This window comes from Rhinopithecus bieti, unplaced genomic scaffold (assembly GCF_001698545.2).
Source record: "Rhinopithecus bieti isolate Rb0 unplaced genomic scaffold, ASM169854v2 scaffold_2554, whole genome shotgun sequence".
NCBI lineage: Eukaryota > Metazoa > Chordata > Mammalia > Primates > Cercopithecidae > Rhinopithecus > Rhinopithecus bieti.
This window is the reverse complement of record NW_016804196.1, coordinates 1681589-1705647: the sequence shown is the minus strand read 5'-3', so window position 1 is coordinate 1705647 and position 24059 is coordinate 1681589. Positions and strand designations below refer to the sequence as shown.

Genomic DNA, 24059 nt, shown 5'->3' with positions numbered 1-24059 from the left:
CTTTTACTGCTATTTGTCTTATTCAGAGCATTATTAAAGTCAGTCATTAAAGTATGGACAGTATTAAAAAATCCTTAGAAAGAAAAGAGGCGTAACTTTTATTCTGAATAAACATTCTAAGGCCACATTGGAATGATTCAGGAACAACAACAACAAACAGCACGAAAATGCCCTTTCTATGACAAGTTGCTATTTATCTAGATAATGAGATGCACTCCAATCAATCATGTATTATTAATTTAGTATGAATTTCCTTGGCTATATCAAGCTATCCTTACAAGATCCGAATACAGTCATGCGTCACTTGATGGGGATGCATTCTAAGAAATGTGTCATTAGGCAACTTTATTGTTATGTGAACATCATAGAGTGGTCTTACACAAACCTACGTGGTACAGCCTACTGCACACGTGGGATATATAGCTATATAGCCTATTGCTTCTAGGCTGTAAACCTGCACAGCATGTTACTGTACTGAATATTGTAGGCAGCTGTAACACAGTGAGAAATATTTGCATATCTAAACACATCTAAACATAGAAAAAGTACAGTAAAAACACTATAAATGATACGAAATGGTACACCTCCCTAGGGGGCTTATGAATGGAGCTTGCAGGACTGGAAGTTGCTCTGGGTGAGTCAGTGAGTGAGTGAGTGAATGAGTTAGTGACAAGTGAGTGTGAAGCCTAGGATATTACTGTATACTACTGTAGATGTTTTTAACACTGTGCACTGAGACTACACTAAATCTGTAAAAACCATAAAGTAATCACACTACAACAGCTATGAAGTCATAAGGCAATAGGAAGTTCTCAGCTCTATTCTAATCTTACGGGATTAGAATATTGTATATGCGATCTGTTGTTGACCAAAACATTGTTAAGTGGCACTTGTGTAACAACATTTGGAAATATACTTTTTGAGGCTCTGGAATCAAAGCCAAGCATGAACTTATTACTTGAATATGTTTTCATATAATATACTGGTATTAATGGCTTGTCCAATTCATGTTTGGATTTACATGTGACTGCCCCAGATTTGCTGCACTGAGTGTCACCTAGCAGTCATAGGACAGTCAGCTAACGCTGGCACTGTTCTGTGGCCCTTTAGAACAGGAAGTAAAGAGGAAGCCTATAGCTACTGAAATTTACAAAAAGAATTTTAAATAGGCAGATTTTAATTACCCCAGGACAGAACTTGGCCAGCACACCAAATTGTTCTTCCTCCTACTCATCTTGGAATTTCAAAAAAAAAAAAAAAAAAAATCACACTGAATTGGTGCACATATTTATACTCAAAAAAAATCTGGATCTAGTTCATTGCACTTGATATCAGAAATTAACAACTTTTAATTTCCAACTCTAGATCAGAATCAGATTGATACTGAGAAGTCACATATGGCTAACTTGTCTGTAAGTGAAATCTCTTACCATTTCTGGCTGGTCAGCCTGGATAGTTCTACCTCTCTCTATGTATACAAAGAGAGAGGGAGAAACCTGTGAAATAATTCCATAATTATTCCTAATTCCAGGTAAGGCAACTATTCTTGGGTAGACATGAGTTCTTTTAGTCATTCTTGCCCATTTCTCTAAAACCGTGTTTCTCAAAATGCAACTTATGGATGACCTGCCTCAGACCTTCCAGAAAAAAGCCAGATGCCTGGCCTTCAACTAGACATTCGGAAGCAGAATCTCTAAGAGCCAAGTCTGGGAATGAGCAATGAGACGCACTCTCTGGGAATTTGGATGCACATTAAAGTTTGAGAACCACTGCCCATACACATCGGCCTTTCTCCCTCAGAATCTGGTACAAATTTGAAAGCTGATTACTAAATTATTTAAGAAGTAAGCTCACGTTCTTTAAAAATAGATTGAAAAACCCAAACCAGAGAGGATCATCTCATTCTAGTTGCCCTTTAAGTCCTGGCACCCTCTTGCATGAGATGGTTATATCAGCTGTCTGTTTCTCTCTCTCTCTTTCTCTTTCTCTCTCTCTCTCTGTCTTCACTCTCACCCTCTGAGGTTTTCCCATGTACTGTGTCACAGAGGAGATTACTTGTTGAGTTTTGTTTTCAGAATGTTCTAGAGAATGGCATATCCTTCAGTTCTCCCAGCTCAAGAGGTGGGTGAGTGGGAAGACTAAGGGCTTTAGAGTAGGACAGACTTCATCTGGCTTTATATTTCATCTCTCCTACTTCCTAAGTATCTTTGGGTCATTTAGCTTTTGGATCATTTAGCTATTTTAACCACTCGGAGCACTGTGTTCCTCATCCCTGAAAAAGGAACAATGATACCAACTTTGCACAGTTGTTATGGTATTAAATAAAATAGTGTATCCAAAGAGCTCAGTATATTTTGACCATGCTCAATAAATATTAACCATGATTACAATGATCATTTTGCTTCATGCTGGGGACAGAGGTGTTTCACGGTGTCAAGGTGGAGCAGAGGCCTCTAGACGAGTTTGATAAAGTTGTGCATCCAATCTTTTGCCACTCTGCACTGAATCCTATCTGCAAAATCCCTCGTGTGTGCTAATGCATGCACACCTTGTATTGGGCTTGCCTGTGCTCCACCTACGTCCACTCATGCCCGTTGATGTCCTGTAGGTTCCTTTGTGCTTTATCCAGCTCCAGGTGCCTTGCTCGGAGTGACACACCTGTGGTTTTCTTCAGAGCCCTTCTCTAATGGGGCTGTTTGGTCTAGACACCCAGAAAGTGAAAAGCCACTAAATGTTTATATCTGTCCCTTCTCTCATCTCACAACCAATGCTTGCTGCATGAGTGGGGAATCCAATTTCCTTGCCTTGGAAGATGGGACCAACTCTGAAGTGTAATTTACACTCCTGAGCTCACTATAGGATCAGACTGAAGCTGAAGCTTGGCCTAAAATCGCACCTTTGCTTTGCTTCTTTCTCTGAGCTGTCCTGTCTCCCTACTCTCTTACTGACTTTTCCTGAAAGCATTCCATAAAAAATCACTTGCATACAAACTCTCATCTCAATGTCTGCTTTTAGGGTTCCTTACTAGGGTGCGCGCGCACACACACACACACACCTGGTTAGCAGGCTTGGTTGGCTTCTGCAGAAATATGTGCAGCCTGTTAAGTACCCCAAGAGCACACACAAATGGATTTCCACATTAGAGTGTTTAGAACAGGGGATGGCAGGGTCCAGATAGTAAATATTTTGGCTTTGCAGGCCATGTATAACAGGCTGTGACACGTCGCTGACCCTTGGTTTAAGGTCACAATTCCCCTTTACTTGTGTTTGTGTGTCTTTACACTAATGTTTGTCTGTCCCTCCCTATCATTTAGTTGGTAGGTCAGACTGATTACTTGCTCAGAATGATTCGTGTCCCTTTCAGTGCCTTTAAACTTCTGGGAATAAACTGAAAATATGAGGCACAGAATTACTGCTAACACCTGGGTCATCTGTCCAATTGCCAGATAGTTTTTTGTTTTGTTTTGTTTTTTTAAACCGCCAGTGTTTGTATTGCAATAGCTCCACAGCCATGTTAATGCCAGCAAAACAGCATTTAGATCTGTGAATCCTCGTGGAAAGCAAGCAATATCAGCACCCAGAAGCGTCATTAGTATTTTGTAGTCTTGGCTTTATTGTTCTGCCTCAAACTAGCAACCGTTAGTGGATCACTGACATTAATCCTACTCTGTTACCAGTTTATTTACTTAGCGGTAGAAATTTAGCATGAGCTGAGGTGAGAAAGGCTTATTTACATTCGATATTACTTGACATCCTTGTAATTTTTCCTTTTCATGACAAAGGGAGAATATTTACATTAAAAACACATCAGTAACCTCAGTAATCTCCTTGAGCAGACAAGGGTGCATAAAATCCAGAGGCAAGCTAAGAATGATGGGAACACAAATGCAGTCAAGCCTATTTCAGACGAATTATAAAGCTGTAAGATTAACGAAAAAACTTGCAACATATTTAGCCCAGGGAAGTCAGGAGTTACTGGGTGGTCTCCAGCTTTATCTTGATGAGAGAAATCATTTTTTAAAGAATGGAAAGAAGTCAAGAACTGCATTTGACATTCAGATCATTGCAGTAAAGGAGTTAAGGACGTTGGTAGCTGCCGTTTTATTGTTGTAATATATCTGAAAGTAAAGCTTTTCTTTAAAAATTGAATTTTTATGCAGTATACATTTAACTTTTGTCATCAAATAACTTTTTGCTCTAAATAAAATCAATATTGAATTGCAACACCCACAGAGTAGCTAGAATGCATTAGAACATTGGGATGTAATTTGTACTGGAGATGTATTTATAATTCTCTCAACTTGTCTGGCATGTGCCATAGTGACAATAGTGTAGCTCAGGTGTATCTCTGAGAAGCTTCTAGAATCGTTGCATTTCCCAACTTTATCCATTGTGAGAATAGACCGGGGTCTCAGACACATTGGCAGCTACATCATGGTTTGGGACAACTCTTGGCAAGGAGAGCTGGTGGGCAGAACTCAAACAACAGATCCAGGTGGGTTAGATATCATTGGCACTGATATTTTCCTGGCACAGATTAAAACTTTGTGCTGTGACCATGTTGTCTCTGGAAGCTGATATTTTAAACCAAAACCAATGTTCTAAAGATCTATCCTAAAATCTGCAACTTTTGAGAATAAGAAATGTTAAATGGCATCAGTAAATTTAAATTGAACTTTCCTTTTAAAATTTGGCAATCAAGGTAGAGTCCTTATGAAGCATGGATTGAAGCAAAGGTAGAAATCATCTGAGCACAATCCCTGCTTAGACTGACATCTTTTCATACCAAATATAAGGCTTTTTTTCCCATAAAATTATCTTCACTGTGTTTGGAGAATTCCGAGTTGAATAATGGAAAGTATTGCATTGACTGTGTACATAGGTGATCTGTTGTTATATAACTGTAATACATTATATTTCCCCAATCCTAAATGAGTTGGCATTTCACATGCAGCTCTCTAATATCTGCTGAGTACCTGACCCTCTGGTGCACGGAAAGGTCCTGGAACTACCACGCTGTACCCGCTGGGGCTGCTTGAGAGGCAGCTCTCAAGTAGAAGGGTGAGGTCACGCTAGAGATAGGAAATAGAGACAGGAAGGAGCTGGCTGGTCACTCTCAGCGGTGCCGTGGTATGAAAAGGGAGATTATCTATAAATCAGTGATAGGTCTGGGATAATGAACAGAAGGTTAATCAGAGAACAAGCTGCGAAAAGTAAAGAAGGAAAGCAGTGTCCAGGATGCATGGAATATGCATGGTTAGAAACTCACTAAACAGATATATCCTAGAAGTCTTCAAGTGGTGGGATCTTGGCAGACAAGGTCAGAGTTGGCTTTCCTTTCTCCAAGCTGGAAATAAGAATTCCCTTTGCAATTGATGTTCAGATATTCAGCATCTGTTCTCCTCTAGGAGATCATGGTTTTCTTTTCTGTTAGTATGCTTAAAATTTTCGTTTTAGCATCACAGGTGAATTATTCTACAATACAGGCGTCCCTGAACCTTACCCATTATCTTTCCTTCTTTTTATCTTCCACATGCACTTTTCATAAGTTTTCATTAGTTGCATAACAGGAGGATGGAATAGCCCTGTTGGTTGGATGCCTTTAGCAAAGATGGTGGTAGACACTCAGCTCAGCCTGCCTGCATTACTCAGATGCGACTCTGACTCTGACAACTTGAACTTCGTGATTGAGACTTTCACCTTGTGAACTCTGTATTTATCTGTGGTTCACAGTTGACATGAAGGGTCGGCAAGGGAGAAGTCCTTATGTGAACAGTTAACTTGGCAGCATTTCATAGCCAAGGAAGGAAAGCATCATATTTACAAATGACATTTCTAAGCCACAGGGTATCATCTTTCCTTTGTGTCTTGAGCAGAGAAACGGGGACAATGAGAAGCCAATGTTTGCTCTTGTATAAAGTCACAGAGCTCTCCTTTTCCACATACTTCTTATTTTCACATATCTTGGTGCAAACAGACAAAAGCTGTTATTACAGAAGGTGAAGCTGATAGCTTTTAATACATCACATCCACTAGGATGAAGGCATAATTGCGACTTTTATGTTCATTTTACAGTGAATAGTAATTAGCCTTTGGCCCATTACACTGTGTGAACATGGAATTACCCACCTGCTCTTGCTATGTCTCGTTAACTTAAACTATGTGCCTCAAGCTTTATCAGAAAACAACTCCTTCTCCATCTCCCTGCTGACATGCTACTTTAGATAAATTCATTTAGAAAAGTCACAGACTTGAGCATGATAGTCTCCTAATTTGTCCTGAGAGCTCAGGAGAAGGACTTTAAAAGAGATGCTTTTAGTTACAGTGGCTGGGGTACATCACATAGCTTTTTGGAAATGCAGGCACATTACTTCCCTTAAAAACCAAGATGTCTTTTACTTTTGTTTGTGACATTGTTTGTTTAGCCATTAGCTGATTTATGAAGATAATTTGATAACCATGTTACAAAATCAATGTGTATACTCAGTCCCTGAGAAAAGGCAAGTCAATGATAAATAACCTTTGCTGATTTGCAGCTAAAATTTCTCTTTAAAGGAAGCAGGACCTGAGGTGAAATAATCAGGATTATCATCAAATAAAGCACAAAGGGAAACTTATTTCCTTGTAAATGAAAGTGAAATACCACTACATGATACCAGAGTTAGCAGACAGATCTGATGTGGGCAAGAGATTTAGGATCTCAGAGCTAGGAAAACATTTGGAAAACATTTGGTTGCGCTCTGTAAGTTTACAGAGGAAATTCCAGCCTAAAATATAAAGAATCTTGCCTGTGTTTGGAGAAAATATGTACTTATTTCTTGTAATAAATGCTTCGATAGCTGTAGCCTCCAAATAAAAGTTTGGTGAAACTTAATTTTTGGCTTAAAAAAATCTTACCCGTGGAATTCTGTCATTGTCCTGCCTATTTATATAGTGATGCTTTTTTGGCCCAGAGAGGGATGACTTTACCATCAGAAGCCCAAGCCACTGGCTAGTTTTGAGCTCAAAGACATCTGTAGATGTATTAATTTTTTATTGTGCTGCAACAAATTAACATAAACTTAGTGGCTTAAAACAACACAAATTTATTTTCATCCATTTCTGGAGAAGTCTGAAATCAAAGTTTCAATGGGCTTAAAACCAAAGTGTCAGCTGGGCTGTGTTCCTTCTGGAGGCTTCATGGGAGTATCTGTTTCCTTGCCTTTTCCATCTTATAGCAGCTGCCTGCATTCCTTGGCTTGTGGCCCCTTCCGTCATCTTCAAAGTCCGTCACTCCAACCCCTCCCATCTCGGAGTCCTTAATCTAATCATATCTGCCATCTCTTTTGCCATTATGACAGTGTATTTACATATCTCTGGTATTAGTACATGGACATCTTTGGTGGGGGGCATTATTCTGCTTGCTACAGCAGGGCTCCGGCAGATGAATAAGGCCCCCAGTACTGTGGGTAGTTTACAGTTTGTTTGGCTTATGATGTTGAAACAATAGCAGCAGTTATAGTAGCTTCTTTGCTGACTTGGCTGTGTCAGGAAGGTTAGCAGGTTATCACTGAGTGATTCCCTCTCTGGTCCCTGCATGTCAGAATTGCTCTGTCACATTGGAGAAACTCGTCATGTTATGTCACTGAAAGTGATGGTTGGGAGATGCAGAAAGCTGAAAACTTGAAGTCCCATAAAAGGCATTTGTAACTTGTGTTTGTTATGATTGTCAAAACTATTTCGAAGCCATAGAGAGCTTTCAGTTGAAGCCCTGATATCCACAGTAATGAGAAATATACAATACTTGTACTTCAAGGTAAGTAAAGATAATCTTTGAAAATTCAATTTTAAGATCTTTTATTTATTTTTTTGGCCTGTGACTTGAAACCCACTGTTCCACAGTAGAAAAATCAGGACAGACTGAAAGGAAACATTTCTGTATAAAGTTTCCATACCCAGTACAGTTAACTAATTACATTTGTGGTTCACTAATACCTTGTTTATGAAAAAAAAAAATAATTGGGAGACCTTCAGGGTCTTTTCTAACTCAGGGGGCTGGATAAAATTATCTCAATTTAAATAGCATCTTGAAAGGTTTAGCGTCCCTTGGTAAAGATAAAACATCTCATCATTATCAATTAAAGGACTCCTGAAGTCTTTGAAAAGAGGACTTGTTTGCTTAAAATACGTGAAGGTCATGTTCACCCTGTAATAGTCAATGAGGAGTAGTCATTTGTTATTTTTAAACAGGCTGTCATTTAGCCATTATGAAGATGAATAACATTTGTTATTGCCTAATAATCTTCCTGTTGATTACAGAGAGAAGGCACTTGCAGATACCTTATGTGCCTTTCTTAGTTGCTAGATTATTAATGCCTTTTGATTAAATTCTGTAAACAAAAATTAAGGGCTTTGTTCTCCAAATTTTGAGACTGGCATCTAGGATGCTAAACCATGCCTTGGTCCGTGGTATTTTGAGTTGCATATGTTATTTGCCTACTGTTCATGCAACGTTGCAAAAACAAAGTTCATTTTTTAATATCAAACAGATTGTCAACGGATCATATGCTGCCTCTATTAAGGTTAGTTTTTGGATGTCTGCCTTCTTGAAGAGAGTTAATGAAGCTATAAGTTACCTGTGTGCCTTCATTTGGAGTCAGGCCTAATTATCTGGATCTTGGCCACATTATTGTCCGAGCCTTATTTCTAAAGCAGATGGAGTCACTCAGGAATGACTTCATTTGTATTAATTTGTTGTACTGTCTTCTGCTGTTCGTCTCAGAGCACTGTACTGCCTTTGTCACAGAGAGCAGGAAAAGACAAAAGGATTACAGTCAGGAATTAAGAGAGAAATCTACTCCTTCGGTTCATGGATACTGATGTTCTAACCTGACGACAACTGAGTGATGGCCACTTTAGGGCAGTGGAATGGGATAACGGGGTAATTATGCTACCTAAGATTTGAGTTTTCACGTTTTACACTAGGTCAGATGACAGACACATTGATCCAGCAGTTTAAAAGGGAAGCTCTCTGGAGTATGTTTTTGCTGTTGTCAGGTTTTTTTTACCTGACCTTTGAGAACACTTGAGAGCAATTTCCAAGGGAAACCTCCACCTGAGGACTGACCTAGAGGATCGTGTTGCTTGTTGTAAAAATACAATCACTTTGTTATTTATGGATCAGACACAGGATCTCCAGATTACAACCTAGAGGGTGGTGACATTTCTACCTTGCATTCAGGCTGGAATCATCTCCTAGGAAAATAACATGGAAGAAATTGTTAATTTAATAATTTATATAAACTTTCTGTAGGGATATCTAGGGTTGGGTAAAGAGATAAGAGAATCTGTCTTTTGCATTGACAAGTGATAGTGGTGGCATCTTTTATTATTACCTTTTGTCAAGAGGGGACTAAAAATTTTCCATGGCTTCTATTTGGTTGATGGGATATGTCAATTTAGTATAAAGTCTTAAATAAATAAAATAATAACTTTACTCAATAACCAAATAGCTATTGACAAATAAATGAAATCTAATGACCCCACTAACTTATTCTAATTATAAAATATGCAGTTAGAATGTATCTATATTGATATCAAACTGTGTGAATGAAAGTTGAGAAGAAAATAGATGACCAGTACAATGCCAGGTGTTCACCGATTTGAAGAAGCTAGAGGTGATTTCTTCAAAAGAATTGTTTCTTTGCTCTTCTCAGAAAAGCATCTAGACAGTGACTTTCAGACATTTCTTGGATTATAATATATTTAAGGTTTTCATTAGAGATCCCTAAGGTTGGAGTTAAACAAGACAAATTATTGTGAAATATTGAGTTTTGTTCCACATAGTAGTTTGCTAGGGCAGTTGTAAAATACCACAGACTGGGTGGCTTGGACAACCTAAATATATTGTCTCACAGTTCTGGAGGCTGGAAATCCAAGATCAGTTTGTCAGCAGGGAAAATAGAAACACAGAGATAGACATGCACAGAGGGAGAACACCGTGTGAAGGTGACGGCAGAGTTGCGGTCATGCGTGTACAAACCAAGAACACCAAAGATTGCCAGCAGCCACCAGAAGCCAGGGGAGAGGTGTAGAACAGATTTTCCCTCACAGCCCTTGGCGGAAACCAACCGTCAACACCTTGATCTTGGATTTCTCTCCTCTAGAACTTTAAGACAATTAGCTTTTGTTGTTTAAGTCACGCAGTTTGTGGTACTTTGTCATGGCAGCCCTAACACACTAATACAGCTGCTTCTAGGATTCGGATTTCAGTTTCTCCTTGGACCTCCTCTTCTGCCACCCAATCTAAGTGAGCTCCTCTCAGGCCTCTCCCACACATCAGGTTTCCTTCTTGCCATGTTTCTTTATTTCTCTCTTGTAAGTGCGAAGCTTTTTCGAAAGGGACCTTGCCTCCGTTTACCTCTAAGGCCCAACTTTGAGAACAGGGCCAGCTCAGAGAAGGCACTGCATAATGAATCTTTCTGTGATTATTCCCCATATTATATCTTCAGTGCTGTGAAATAAGACACTGATTAATGAGTAAAATATCATAAGAATTAATTTGAAATAGCTTCAATATATTACAATTTTTTACATTTTAAAAGTTTTACTTTTAAACTATAGAGTTATGAGATCTTGGAATATCACTTTAAATTTTAGTTTTGCTTTTTTTTAAAAAAAAGAATAAATAATAACTTGCAGCAAGTAGTAACATAATTTAATTGGTAAAGAAATTGCACTTAAATAGAATTCATCACAAAATGTAAAATAAACCAAATGCTCCATCTATTCAAAACATCTCTTGTTTGACTCTCTAAAAGAAGATAATTCAATTTGAAAAGATCAGATGTATTGATTGAGATATGATTTCTAAGGTACTTAATGGAAGAATGAAGCAAATGAAAAAAAATTTATCTTTCATATTTGTTAATATCTTACTGGAGAACTCTGCAGGATTAGTTTTAGTCATACTAAAGTATAATTTTTTTTAAGCCTGCTATATATCCAAATATTCATTAAAATCATCTGGGTAAGATATCAAGATTTCTGACAACTAATATTATGTTGCCAGTTATGAAGTTTTGCAAAAATCTATAATATTGTGTGACTGAGTGTGTTGTGCATTAAAAATCGCCATGAAGAAAACTTCCACTGATACTTTTAAGGGCCCTGCCCCTTTTACCTGAGAAGTTGCTCATGAAGACTTTAAATTAAATCCAAACATATGAATTTGGGCACTATCATTTTTAATGTATATTTGTATTGTGTTTTTATATACACACATATATATCACATATATATTATATATAAAACACTATATATATACATGCACAAATCATAAGCATAGAGCTGCGTTAATTTTCACAAAGGGAATGTACCAGTACAACCAGCACCAGAACAGAAAATAAAGCATTGTTGGCTGAAGGCGAACTCAAGTGTTTCAACCATTTTCTACTTGCATGTTTGCCTTTTTTGTTACATATACTCAGGATAAGCGGTTGGTTGGATGTAAAGACTGCACACGTCTTCTCCCATTTTGTAACTTGCTTTTGCATTTTTTTGGGTGTCTCTTGTTAATAGGCATCTTTTATTTTAGTGTAATCCAGTTTCGCAGTCTTTTACTTTAGTACTAGTGTGTGTGTGTCCTCCTTCAGAAATCTTTGCGTGTCCCAAGATCATGAAGATACTTTCCTATGTTTGCTTCTAAAGATCTTATTGTTTTACTTTTTCTATTTAGATCTACGACTCATCTGGAGTTAATATTTGTATATTGTGCAAGGTCTGGTCAAAATTCATGCTTATTTTTTTCAATAGGGGTAGTCGATTGATCCAACGTCATGTTTTATTTTGTTAAACAAGGAAAATTTCTCCATTTAATTCAAGGGAATTTCAGCATAATTTACTATTATCCTTGACAGAACTTTCTGAAGTACCTTGACAGCCTTATTTTCTGGGGAAATAGTATCTTCCTCAGGATTTCATGGACTTCTAATCGAATATACCATCGACCTTTTTGCCTTTTAGTTAGTTTCTTTTATAATTGAATCTGACCCTTAAGTTAGTGACTACCCTTAGTTGCTTTTATCTTTGTTCAAGTTACTCATGTTGTGACTTCCATGTTTGCTTATTTATTCAACGAACACTTATTTTATACCTAACATAAGAATATGCTATAATAGATGGTTTAAAGATTTTAAAATGAGCAAAACAGGGTGTTTGCTGTTAAAAAGTCATAATATAGAGTAGTGGATGGAAGAAGAAAAAATACAGAAAATTACAATATATTATGTATAATAAATGTTATTATAGAGTTGTGTTCCTCAGACTTTTTTCACCTTTGCCTCCTTAATGAAACATTTCAGACAGTTTTTACCTAATTGTTCCTCTCACGAAAGCCTGATACCACTGATAGATATACCATATATCTGTGTGCTTATGTTCTGTATGTACATCTGTGTTTTATACAGACAATGGTTAAGATTCTTTTTCTCCCCTCCCAAGAACCGATTTTCTCCCCATTAGTGGTACTACTACCTCAGTTGAGAATGTGTCTTACAGAGTTACCTGTTGGGCACAATGTGAGCTCATTGGAGGTACTTCTAACCTTGACTGTACAGGTTATGAGAACTTTCTTAAAGGAAGTGATGTTTAATTTGAACGTTTAAGACTGAGCAAAATTAAACCGGTAAAAGTGCTCGAGAGTTGTAAATCTAGAACCCAATGTGTGCAAAGACAGAATGGCATGAGAAGGGTGGCATATTCAGGGGACTATGAAGAGTTCAGTAAGACTGGAACATAAAATTCAAGGGTGAGAAATAAAGAGATGAGGGCGAGTCCCTTCAAAATCTACATATTATGAATTATTGATCTAAACTCCATATTGTCTTCAGTACAGACACCAGAGAGTCATTTCAAAGTCAGCATCCTTGGTGAAACATACCATCTCCTACTTCTTTAGCTGCACTATTTGGCTTTTCTTTTTCTTGACTATCACTGTCTTAACTTCCTGAGGTGTCCAATCTATAAAACCAACAATTTATCTTTAATTCTTACCTTTTTTATACAAAGTTCCTATCACAACTTCTGTTCAGGGTTTGAATCTCTTTTTGTTATGATTGTAGTTGTTTTCCTTCTGACTGATAGTCTCTTTCCCTACACCTTCTTCCATCCTGTTGGCAGCCCTTCTAGTTCCCCATTGAGATACTAAGGAAAAGACAGAGAGAAAGTGAATATTAAGTTTTAGATTAATGGGCAACCATATAACAGACTATGGAAAGAATTTCTGTAAGAGAAGGCCGATGTAGTTGGATTAAGAAAGCAATTAGCTTACCATACTTCTTAGAAACAGGGCTGAGCCAGCTACCTTAAAGACAGTAGGAGAAGCGGCCTTATTTGTGTAAATTCTTTGTGTATTGTACCCCATGTTTGTCAGGCAGTTTTTAGATGATTGTAAGTTCTTATCATTTTGTTTTCCTCCATAGGTGTGAATGTTGTGATCTTTGCATTTACTTCTTGTACGTCCATTCAGATATATCAGCTTCCAACAAAGAGCCAGATGGTTGGTGGTGATGGGGCTGCTTGAATTCTAGGAGGTAAGACTTCAAGCAAAGTTCTCTACTTCGAGAAGCAGCAGAAAGATTTCCATTTACATTGTTCACTGGAAATCACACTTATTCATGTGCTTTCTCAGTTCACAGAATCAGGAAATAAGAGAGCAGGAATAGAAGCTCTCACTTACTTCTCAGCTAGGGTAGTTGAGAATGTGGAAAAGCAGTACTCTTCATACACTAATCCTGGGAGTCTAGATGGGTTCATACTTTTCTTAACATACTTTGACAATTATATTAAATATGCAGTTTCTATTTCCCAGAATTTCCATTTCTAGAAATTTTTCCAAATAAAATGATCAAAGATATATTCAAAGATGTTTAGATAAAGATGGCCATCAAAGAGTTACTGTAACAATTAATAAATGGCAGGTACCATGCTAGGTGCTGGTGGTAGGGACATGCATGATCCCTACCAAATGCTTAGTAGTCCAGTGGGAAGAAAAATAATAAACAATACCGCAAATAAATATTTAATTATAAATTGTGATAAATACGTTGGTAAAGTTACAGGTGATTTTTTATTGTTATTTGGAAATTTTCTGCGTTTTTTGGCAGGCAGGTGGAGATGAGATAGTCATGCACACCATATATATTATGTCAGAAGTGAAAATGCCAATCATAATGAAAGATAATGTAGAAAACTATTGAGGTGAATAGAAAAATAGTTACTACTTCTTTGTTAATGGATAGCGTAATATAAAAGTGATAAATGCATGTAAATAGCATGTGAAATATAATTCATATTTGTAAACACAATTGCATAAATATAAAGAAGAAAATCTATGAAGATTTCTGTTTTGATTACCTCCAGGTTAAGTCAATTAAGACTACTTTTAATTTTCTAAGTCTTCTATAAGAAATATATATTGGCTTTAAAACTAGAATAAAATATAGAATTTTACAAATAAGTCTTAGAATTTTCTGTTGTAAATATACATAATATAACAACCATTTTAATAATTTTTAAGTGTACAATTCAGCATCATTAAGTACATTTACAATTTTGTGCAACCATTACCACCATCTATCTTCAGAACTTTTCCATTTTCTCCAACTGAAAGTCTGTACCCATCAAATGATAGCTCCCCATCTTCCCCTCCCTCGTCCTTGGCAACCACCATTTTACCTTCTGTCTCCATAAATTTGACTATTCTGGGTACCTCATATAAGTAGAATCGTACAATGTTTGTCTTTTTGTGGCTGGCTTATTTCACTTAGCATAATGTTTTCAAGGTTCACCTATATTGTAGCATGTATCAAAATCTCATTCCTTTTTAAGGCTGAATAATATTTCATTGTATGTGTACGCCACACTTTGTTTACCCATTCATCCATTGATGAACATTTAGATTGTTTTTACTTTTTGGCTATTGTGAATAATGCTGCTATGAACATTGATGTACAGGTATCTTCAATTCTCTTAGGTATCTATCTAGAAGTCAAATTGCTGGATTATATAATAATTCTATGTCTGATTTTTCAGGGAACCATCATATTGCTTTTCACAGTGGCTGCATCATTTTATATTCCCACCAGCAATGCACAAGGATTTCTTGAGGATTCCTCAATGAGCCACACTCTTTCATGATTGAGTTCAATTATTTTTTCTGCCTGGTATGTTCTTTAGTTACCTCTTACCTTGCCTCTTAAACTACTGCCTGTCCTTCAAGGACCAAGTTGTCTTGGTCTTGGTCTTGAAATCTCCCTACATTCACATAGTCAGAATGAATCATTCCTTTTCTTCCCAAATATAACACAAATTACAGTCCACCTTAATTTTCTCTAGCAGGAATACAGAAAGGAATAAAATGTCATTAATGAGCTCCTTGATGCCATTTTCTTCCTTTCTGTCTTCCTGCTAGAGCCCAGAGGAAACAGTTCCTGGCACATAGTAGGTGTTCAGTTGAGGTTTGTGGAATTGAATTGCACACCAATATATCCATGAAACAGTATTTTAAAAAATGTGACTTTTCTCCTTAAAAAAATCACAGAGTTGTCAACACTGAAAACTTTGTAGCTTCTAAGGAAAGTTACTGATCAGTGAAGCAAAGAACAAGTCAAGAATCAAGTACGGTTTGCCCTTCAAAAACCAATGACTGACAACAATAAAGCTACAAGTGATATATTATCTTCTTGAGGTGCATACATTTATTTTCCTCAAGGTGTGTATTTTATACCTCCTAACAGCCTTGAAGAGAGTTTAAAAAAATGTTCTCTGACTTTTATGCTTCCCAGGTCATTCTAGTACTGTACCTTGTGGAGAGAAGTAAAAATAAGCTATAAAGGCATACCTTCAGTGCTTTCGGGTTCACACTTTCTTCTTTATAAAAACAGAAGTCTTACCTGCTAGTAGTCTGAGTTATTTTCAGTGGCAAATTAAACCATAAGCTAATTTCTCACTGTCTTCTGAAATACATATGGTCTGATACTTGTGGATGAAATCAGTCTTACACTTTTGTATATTTCTCAGAATACTTTCCTCATGGGTTTGCTAGATGAACATTTTGGTGATTTTTCATCAGTAATATCAACATATATTGTATCTTGTTTTATTTTAAATGCTTGTATAATCCACAGTTCTTTTTAGAGCAGTGCTCCTCAGAGTGTGTTCCAGGGTCTGGTTACAGGTCTTGGAGATGTTTGGCTCAGTTCTCACTAAGATAAGGAGCTTGTGCCAAAAGATAAATTAACTGTGCCACTAAGCATGCTGTTTAGTTCAGCTGATGTTTTTTTCTTATATTTTTCATAGCAACACCTTATTGATGAATGAAGTGCACTAGTTTACATTATGGCACAAGCTTCTCTTCTTCTTGTAGACTGGCATTTGAGTAGCGTTGTTCTAGAGAACCTGCACCTATGTACATGTGACATGGTCCTAGTCACTGCTTACTGAGTCTAGATAGACTCATGGCCCATTCTGTGTGACAATTGTCTTTCTTCCTCCCCTCTCCCTCCTCCTTTCTCAGTTTCTCTCTCCATAATAGGAACTAAAAGGTATCGGGACATCTAGATGGAGTTGTCAGTTTGCAGTGGATGTGTGTGCTAAAGAGTCTTGGCTGGAGCCAATTCCATGCAAGATCAAGCCATAAGCAAACCCAAGTTCTGAGGAGCAGAAGCTATGAGGATGCAGGTAAGAGGATGGGCGGGGGGAAAGATGAAAAGTCTATCTATAGAGAGGGAAGAGAAGAAAGACCACGTGATGCTGGCTGGAATGGGAGAAGAAACGCATGCACACTTTCCCATACAGCGTTCTCCTTTTCCACTTCTCAGTTTGAGTCCCACTGCCAGGGGTTCTGATTCAACAGGTTGTCAGTGGAATCTGTGAATCTGCATTTTAATTAGTGATGCAGTGGATTCTTAAGTTAGGAACCTAGACCTTTTTTTGAGGAGTTCTGGCTATTTTGTGATCTGACCTCTACTCATTTTAGCAGCTTTAGTACTAGTCAAACTACAGATATTCAGACTCAATGTAGTAGCACACCTTTCTTATATCTTCATGTCCTTGCATATGCTGTTTTTCTTGTCTGGAATTCGTCTCTTTCTCAGTCTGGTAAAAACCTCCACATCCTTGCAAATGTAGCTCAAGCTTCAGCTTCTTTGGAAGCCTTGAAGTTTCCTATTCCCTCCCAATCTCTACCACTTTATGTAGTGAGGGCCCTCACTGCATTATTATAACCTCTGCTCAATTTCTCTGCCTTTCTTTAGAGAAATTCTCCTCACATCTTTCTCCGTTCTCATTCTCTCTTTAAATTTCTTAACTCAGGACTTTTGTCTCCTGCCTTTTCCAATACCAAATTCCAAGAGCCTGTGATCTGCCCTACCTTCTGCATTTCTCAGAAACGTGTTGGCACTGGCCATTAGCTGTATCTTTTCTCATGCCCAACATTTAATTATGCCAAATGCCAAACATACAAAAAGTTGAAGGAATACTACAACGAACCCCTCCTACATTTTGCACCTAGATTCAATAATCTCAGACACATTTTGTTGTATTTCCTTTATGTTTATAATATGTATTTTATATTCTAATTTTTGCTGATTCATTTGAAAGTTACAGATGTACAGATTCATTTGCCAGTATCTTTAAATACTTCAGTATGCATCTCCAAAATAGGAGGTGGTTTTCCTACATAAACCTCTCTTTTTGGACATACTTTCTCTACTGTCTTCTTCTTTTTTTCTTCTGAATGTATGGTCTTTTAAATTTGTTTTGCTATACCTCCCTCTTTTCTGTGACCCCTATGTGTGGCCGTGTTTGTGGGCTCAGTTCTTTTTCCTCTTCTTTTCTGAGTTTAAACTTTCTCTTTAATTTACCCTATTATATCCCCTGGAATTTAAATAACATCTATAGTGTGTTCGCTCCAAAATGTTTATTTTCAGTCCAGTCTTCTCATGCTTGAACTGTGGATATGTTTATATAACTGTTACTTAACATCTTTATTCTGATATAAAATGTTCATCTCAAATTTAACATGGCTGAAAAAGAACTCTTCACTTCTGTCATATCCCTTTCTTCCTCTGTGTAAGTAAAGAATCTAACATTGCCCAAAGATAGATTTGGCCTTTGTCCTTGACTTCTGTAAGGTAATTTCTAAGCCTTTGGTGTGTCATGCCTGAGGGAAGTGTCTTTATTTGCCTATGAACCTTGGGTCAGAATAGTCTTAACAATGTGGTTTAGAGTGGAGGATGGACACACCAGAAGAATCAGCAGTATGATTTGGAAGCAGGAAGGATGAGTCACACAGAATCGGTAGAGTTCCAGGGAGACTAAGGACTGAGATCAAACACTTGGGCAATCAATCTTGTCTACATGATGGAGTCCCAATAAAAACTCTGAACACCAGTCAAGTGAGCTTCCTTGTTGGGAGTTCTCCATGAATATTATCATACAGAGATGTGGAGAAATTCATGCTGTCTTGACTCCACAAGGAGAGGGCAGTTGGAACCTCCATGTTTGATACTTTTTTGGACTCCACTCTATGAATGTTTTCTCTTGGCTGATTTCAATCTGTAATAAACCCTAACCATGAGAGAAATAACCTTCAATGTGTTCTGTGAGTTCTAGTGAATTATAAAACCATAGGGTGGTCTTGGGGACCTCAAACTTGTAGCTGGTATCAGAAGTGAAGGTGATCTTGTGTGTGGGCTGTTCCCTCTAACTTTTCATTTGGCTAAACCTTCACATCCCCTTTTTAGTTATTACATGTGTAGTCTTGAGAAAGTGATTTAAACTCACTCTGCTTTTCTCTCCATATTTGTAAAGTGGGTGTACTTTTAGTATTTATTTCGTAGGATTGTTAATAAATGGTTCAAATATTGAACATGAGAGTCAAACAAGCAAATACAAAGCCAGCAGAATAGTGCTTGGCACTATTATTGGTGTCTGTATACTCACCATCTTTTTCATTAATACTCTAATCAAGGCCATTGTTATCTCTCAGATTACTGCAGAGCCTCAAACTGCTTCTCTGCTTCCATATCTCAGTCTACAAATTATTCTTCATGTAGTACCAACAGTAAGCTTTTTCAGGCATGCGATTTTACTTATAATTCCTAAATGGCTTTGTATCATACTTAGAGTAAAGTCAAAATTCTCCTTAGTCAACTGCCTACTCAACTCCTGCCCATCTCTCCAACGTCGTCCCCTACCTACTCTCCCCATGCTTCAGCCACACGCTGCTCTGTACAGGGGTCTGTGCCTACAGTGCTCTTACAGGTCTTTGCACGACTTGATTCTTCATAGTTTGGGGTTCCATTCAAGTATTGCCCATTGAGAGGTTTCAGCTGATGTATTTAAAATAGAATCCTCCCTGACAATAGCGTTCTGAATTTCTGTACCCTTAACTGGTGCAGAAATTTTATTTTCCTCAAAACCTGTTACTAATTTTTGAATTTAAATAGCCATTGTTTGCCTGTAATCCCAGCACTTTGGGAAGTCAAGACAGGTAGATCACTTGAGGTCAGGAGTTGGAGACCAGCCTGGCCAACATGGTGAAACCCCATCTCTACTAAAAAATAAAAAAATAAAAAAAATTTAAAAAAGCTAGGCATGGTGACAGGTGCCTGTAATCTCAGCTAGTCCAGAGGCTGAGGCAGGAAAATAGTATGAACCCGGGAGGCGGGGGTTGCAGTGAGCCGAAGTTGAGCCACTGCACTCCAGTCTGGGCCACAAGAGTGAAACTGTGTCTCAAAATAAGTAAATAAATAAATAAATAAATAACCTATTGTTAAGAAGGGATTGTGGGTAAAGGGAGTGGCAAGAGTAGACTCTGAGGCTCCATTTAGAAGATGCTGTGATATGAATATGTCTCCCAAACCTTCATGTGTTGGAAACTTAATCACTCTGCTCTCATGAATGGATTAATGTCACCGTCACAGGAATGGGTTCTTTGTCTTGGAAGGGGCTTTGTTATAAAAGCCGACTCTCCCTAACTCTCTTGCTTTTGCCCTCTTTCCATGTGATCTCTGCCATGTTATGTTGCAAAAGAAGGCCTTCACCAGATGCCAGTGTCACACTCTTGGACTTTCACACCTCCAGAACCGTAAGCCAAATAAACTTCTTTTCATAAAATAATACATAGCTAACATAAACAAATAATTTTAAATATTATTTGTTTATCATTTCTTTTCTCCAATTGGATGTAAGCTCCATGAAGGTGAATATTTTAGCTGTTTTGTTGTTGTTGTTGTTATTGTTGTTGCATGTAGTGCCTGTGACATACAAGATGCTTAATAGATATTTGTTGAATTAATAACCGAAGGCTACACCAGGGGGCAGGGTGATATGTTGTTTTCACATACATAATTTAAGTCCCAGGCATAGGGACTGACACTTAGTAGGGACTCAGCATTCCTTGACTGAAGACTGTAGCAGCCTGAGTATTTTTTATAGAAAGATTAAAAAAAAATTAGTTGTTCCCAGAATTTACTCTTAAGCGTTCTTTTCCTGGCAGGCTAAAGTGGAATTCCCACTCTTACAGTCTTGTGAGCAAAAAAAAAATAGCTCTCATGAAATTATTGTAGTACTTCTCAATTGCCACCTCTCTTTTTTCTGTCCTGAATGAAATATTTAGACAGTTAAGGCATTGCAGCTCTATAGACTCAAAATGTTGTTATGAAAGGATTATTATAAAAATTGAAATCTATACACCCACTGTGCTATGGTTTGAATATTTGTTCCCTCTAAAACCCATGTTGAAATTTAACTGCTCTAGTAACAGTATTGAGAGGTGGGCACCTTAAGAGGTGCTTAAGCCATTGAGACTGCACCCTCAGGGTTATGTAAGGGTGACTTTGGCCTCCTCTTGCCTTCTCTCCCTTCTGCCGCAAGATGAGAGAACAAGAATGTCCTTACCAGATGCCAGACCCTTGATCTTGGACTTCCCAACCTCCCAAACTGTAAGAAATAAATCCCTGTTCTTTATAAATTAGCCATTCTTCGATATTTCATTCTTGTAGCACAAGATGAACAGAGACACCTGTTTTACAGAATTCCAGTTTTCACCATAAAACTATGTTAGTCACAGAGTCTGTTCTTCTATTTGCCTAAATTTGTGTCTATTTATGTGTGTGTTTATATGATGCCTATATATGTATGAGATTTTATGGTGTTAACCATATTGCTAAAAATGTTCTAAATGTAAGACATGATACAAGGGCAGTAATGGAAAGGCAGAATCTGTCCTTCTTACATTGCAGTCTCTCCTACTTAGTGTGTTAAGATCAAAATGAGACTGGGCATTGCTTTGTTGCAGTCAGAACCAGCCCTCCCTGGCAGAAAAGCTTATCAAGGAAAGCTTTTCTTTGAATTATGGGGAAGGGAGGTTTCCCTGTCATGGTTCATTGTCTCTTATTTAGAAGAAGCAGGCATTCCTTTTAGGGGAAGGTCTTTAGCTTCCTATTTGCTAGCAAAACCTTCCAGTAGTTACAAGTCATGAAACTTGGTTTTATTCTGGTAAGTGGATTTATTAAGAGGAAAAGGGAAGGGAGGGAGTTTGAGGAGGAGAATTTTAATGTAGAAATTAAGCTTGAAAATGCTTGGGAAATGGGAAGTAAGGGACAGCAGTGAAACCATTACCAGTATGATTGACAGATTCTGCAGGTATCTGACTCTTTTTAGTTAATTTATAATGATGCTAGATAATCTTTCTACAGTACAGTAAGTACTGCTGTGGAGTCATGAGACCTGGATTCTTATCTGATTTACTACTATTGTTATTTAAGAAGTCTTTTAACTTCTTGAAGTTTTTTTTTACATGAATTATGAGATATTAACATTTTCCTATCTACCTCCCTGGGTAGCAGAGAGGTAGTCATCATACAAAGATAAAATGTGTCTTGCCCTCGAAAGTTTTAAAGTCCAGTAGTATAAATCAATGCCATCAGGTTTTATGAGTGTTGTGATATATATGGGAGCACAAATGAGGCTCATTGGACTATATGCAACTTGCTTATCTCAAGGAAAGGAATATCTCCCTTAGGTTTGCTTTCTGCATATAGATTCTATCAATATGTGATGAATTTTGGCTTATTTTAAGCATTTTATCATTTGCAGAATAGCTTAACACTGATTTACAGGTTGAAAGTCAAAGGTTTAATTGATTTGATCTTAGACAAGCAGATGTTGATTGGGATTTTTTTATGATGCCAAAGAGTGAATTTAGACTCAAGGTAAGCTCAAACAAAATAGTGAATTCACTATGTCACAGAGTTGGGAAGTTCAACATTGCTCTGGCTTCAGGCATGGCGAGCTCTAGGGGCTTAAACACAGTTTTCTTCCTCCTTCTTTTTCTTTTTCTTTCATTCTCTCTTTCTATCAGCTTTGCTTCCCTCTATGTGTTGTTATTATTTCCTCTGAAGATCAGTCTCCTCTCTACACCTTAACAGTCACAGATTCCCATCCTTTTGGGTTATCAGTCTTAGTAGAAAGAAAACTTTTACTGTCAGTTTCATAATTCAAATCTAAATGGACTTTTATTAGTATTCATTTACTCATATGCTCACCTTTGGAACAACTGCCATTGTTGAATGAATGTGGCACTAGGTTTTGGTGAGGTGGCTGCAGTAGACTAAATGATTTTCCTGGCTCAAGGTCAAACAATCACCTAGTGGTAGGAATTAATTACTTGATTTCTGAGCTTTACTACAACAAACCCTGCTCTTGCCCACAACTGGGACTTCCATAATATGAATAGTGCCATCCAATAGAATGTAACATGAGCCACAAGTGTCAACCACATATGAAATTTTAAGTTTTTAGTAGATACATTTAGATATATTAAAAGGAAAGAGACACAGGTGAATTTTATAATATATTTTATTTCAAGTTTCCAGATATTATCACTTCAAAATGAACTCAATATACAAAACAATTGAAATAATTTATATTTTTTTTATACAAAATCTTCAATATTTGGTATGCATTTAACCCTTATAGCATAACTCAGTCTGGACATGTCCCATATTAAGAATGCAGTGGCCAGACGTGGTGGCTCATGCCTGTAATCCCAGCACTTTGGGAGGCTGTGGCAGGTGGATCATTTGAGGTCAGGAGTTTGTGACCAGTCTGGCCAACATGGTGAAACCCCGTCTCTACTAAAGATACAAAAATTAGTTGGGTTTGGTGGCACATGCCTGTAATCCCAGCTACTTGGGAGGATGTGGCAGGAGAATCGCTTGAGCCTGGGAAGCAGGGGTTGCAGTGAGCTGAGATTGCGCCATTGCACTCCAGTCTGGGCAAGAGAGTGAAACTCTGTCTCAAAAAAAAAAAAAAAGAACGCTGTGGCCACACACCATGTGGCATGTGGCTACTGTAACTGGACAACAGAACCCTAAAGACATGGAGCCAGAGAGATGTGGGACGAGGGGGAGAATCCACATTCAGGATAACCCGAGAATCACTGAAGCCAAATGTTTACGTTCTCTGACACCCTTCCTACTGATAAATATATCATATCAAATTATTATAAAATAATTTATTATCTTTGAGATGAAAAATCTGTTGATCCTCTCTTCATTCTTTCTTAATATTCTAGTGCTTAAGAACTTCCTGTTGTTTTGTTACTTCCATTGCTTTGCATTTTCAATAGCACTTAGTTAAAATTTTCTTCGTTACTCTAGTGCTTGCCATTACATGCATTTTAGAAAATGATAAAAAATGATCATAATTATATAAAGATTTTCTTTCTTAAGATTGAAAATTACAGTAGGGTAATGGTTTTTTTTTTTCATTTTCAATGTTGAAGATTTACTTGAAGGTGTCTTTACATATGACAATTTAACCATTTAATAACTTTGTGTATGCTAAAGTTAATTGCTTTCTTATTGAGTCTTATTAAAATGTGGAGTTGCAGTTAAGAAATGTAACAAAAACTGTTTTCTGCACCCATACATCTTATAGGGAAAGATAATCTTAGTTCATGCTGCTTCATACTTAAGCAAGGCATCAGTTAGGATAGCTTTGTAGCAAGC

The 24059-nt window shown here is 37.4% G+C and overlaps 1 long non-coding RNA gene across 1 annotated transcript; it reads left to right on the top strand.

The window, feature by feature from the left end:
* Positions 1-15098: 15098 nt before the first annotated feature.
* On the top strand, positions 15099-20131 carry LOC108526395 (uncharacterized). Its single transcript, XR_001884509.1, has 3 exons — positions 15099-15203; positions 16556-16719; positions 20077-20131. It is a non-coding gene; the product is annotated as an uncharacterized LOC108526395 (long non-coding RNA).
* The last annotated feature ends 3928 nt before the right edge of the window (positions 20132-24059 follow it).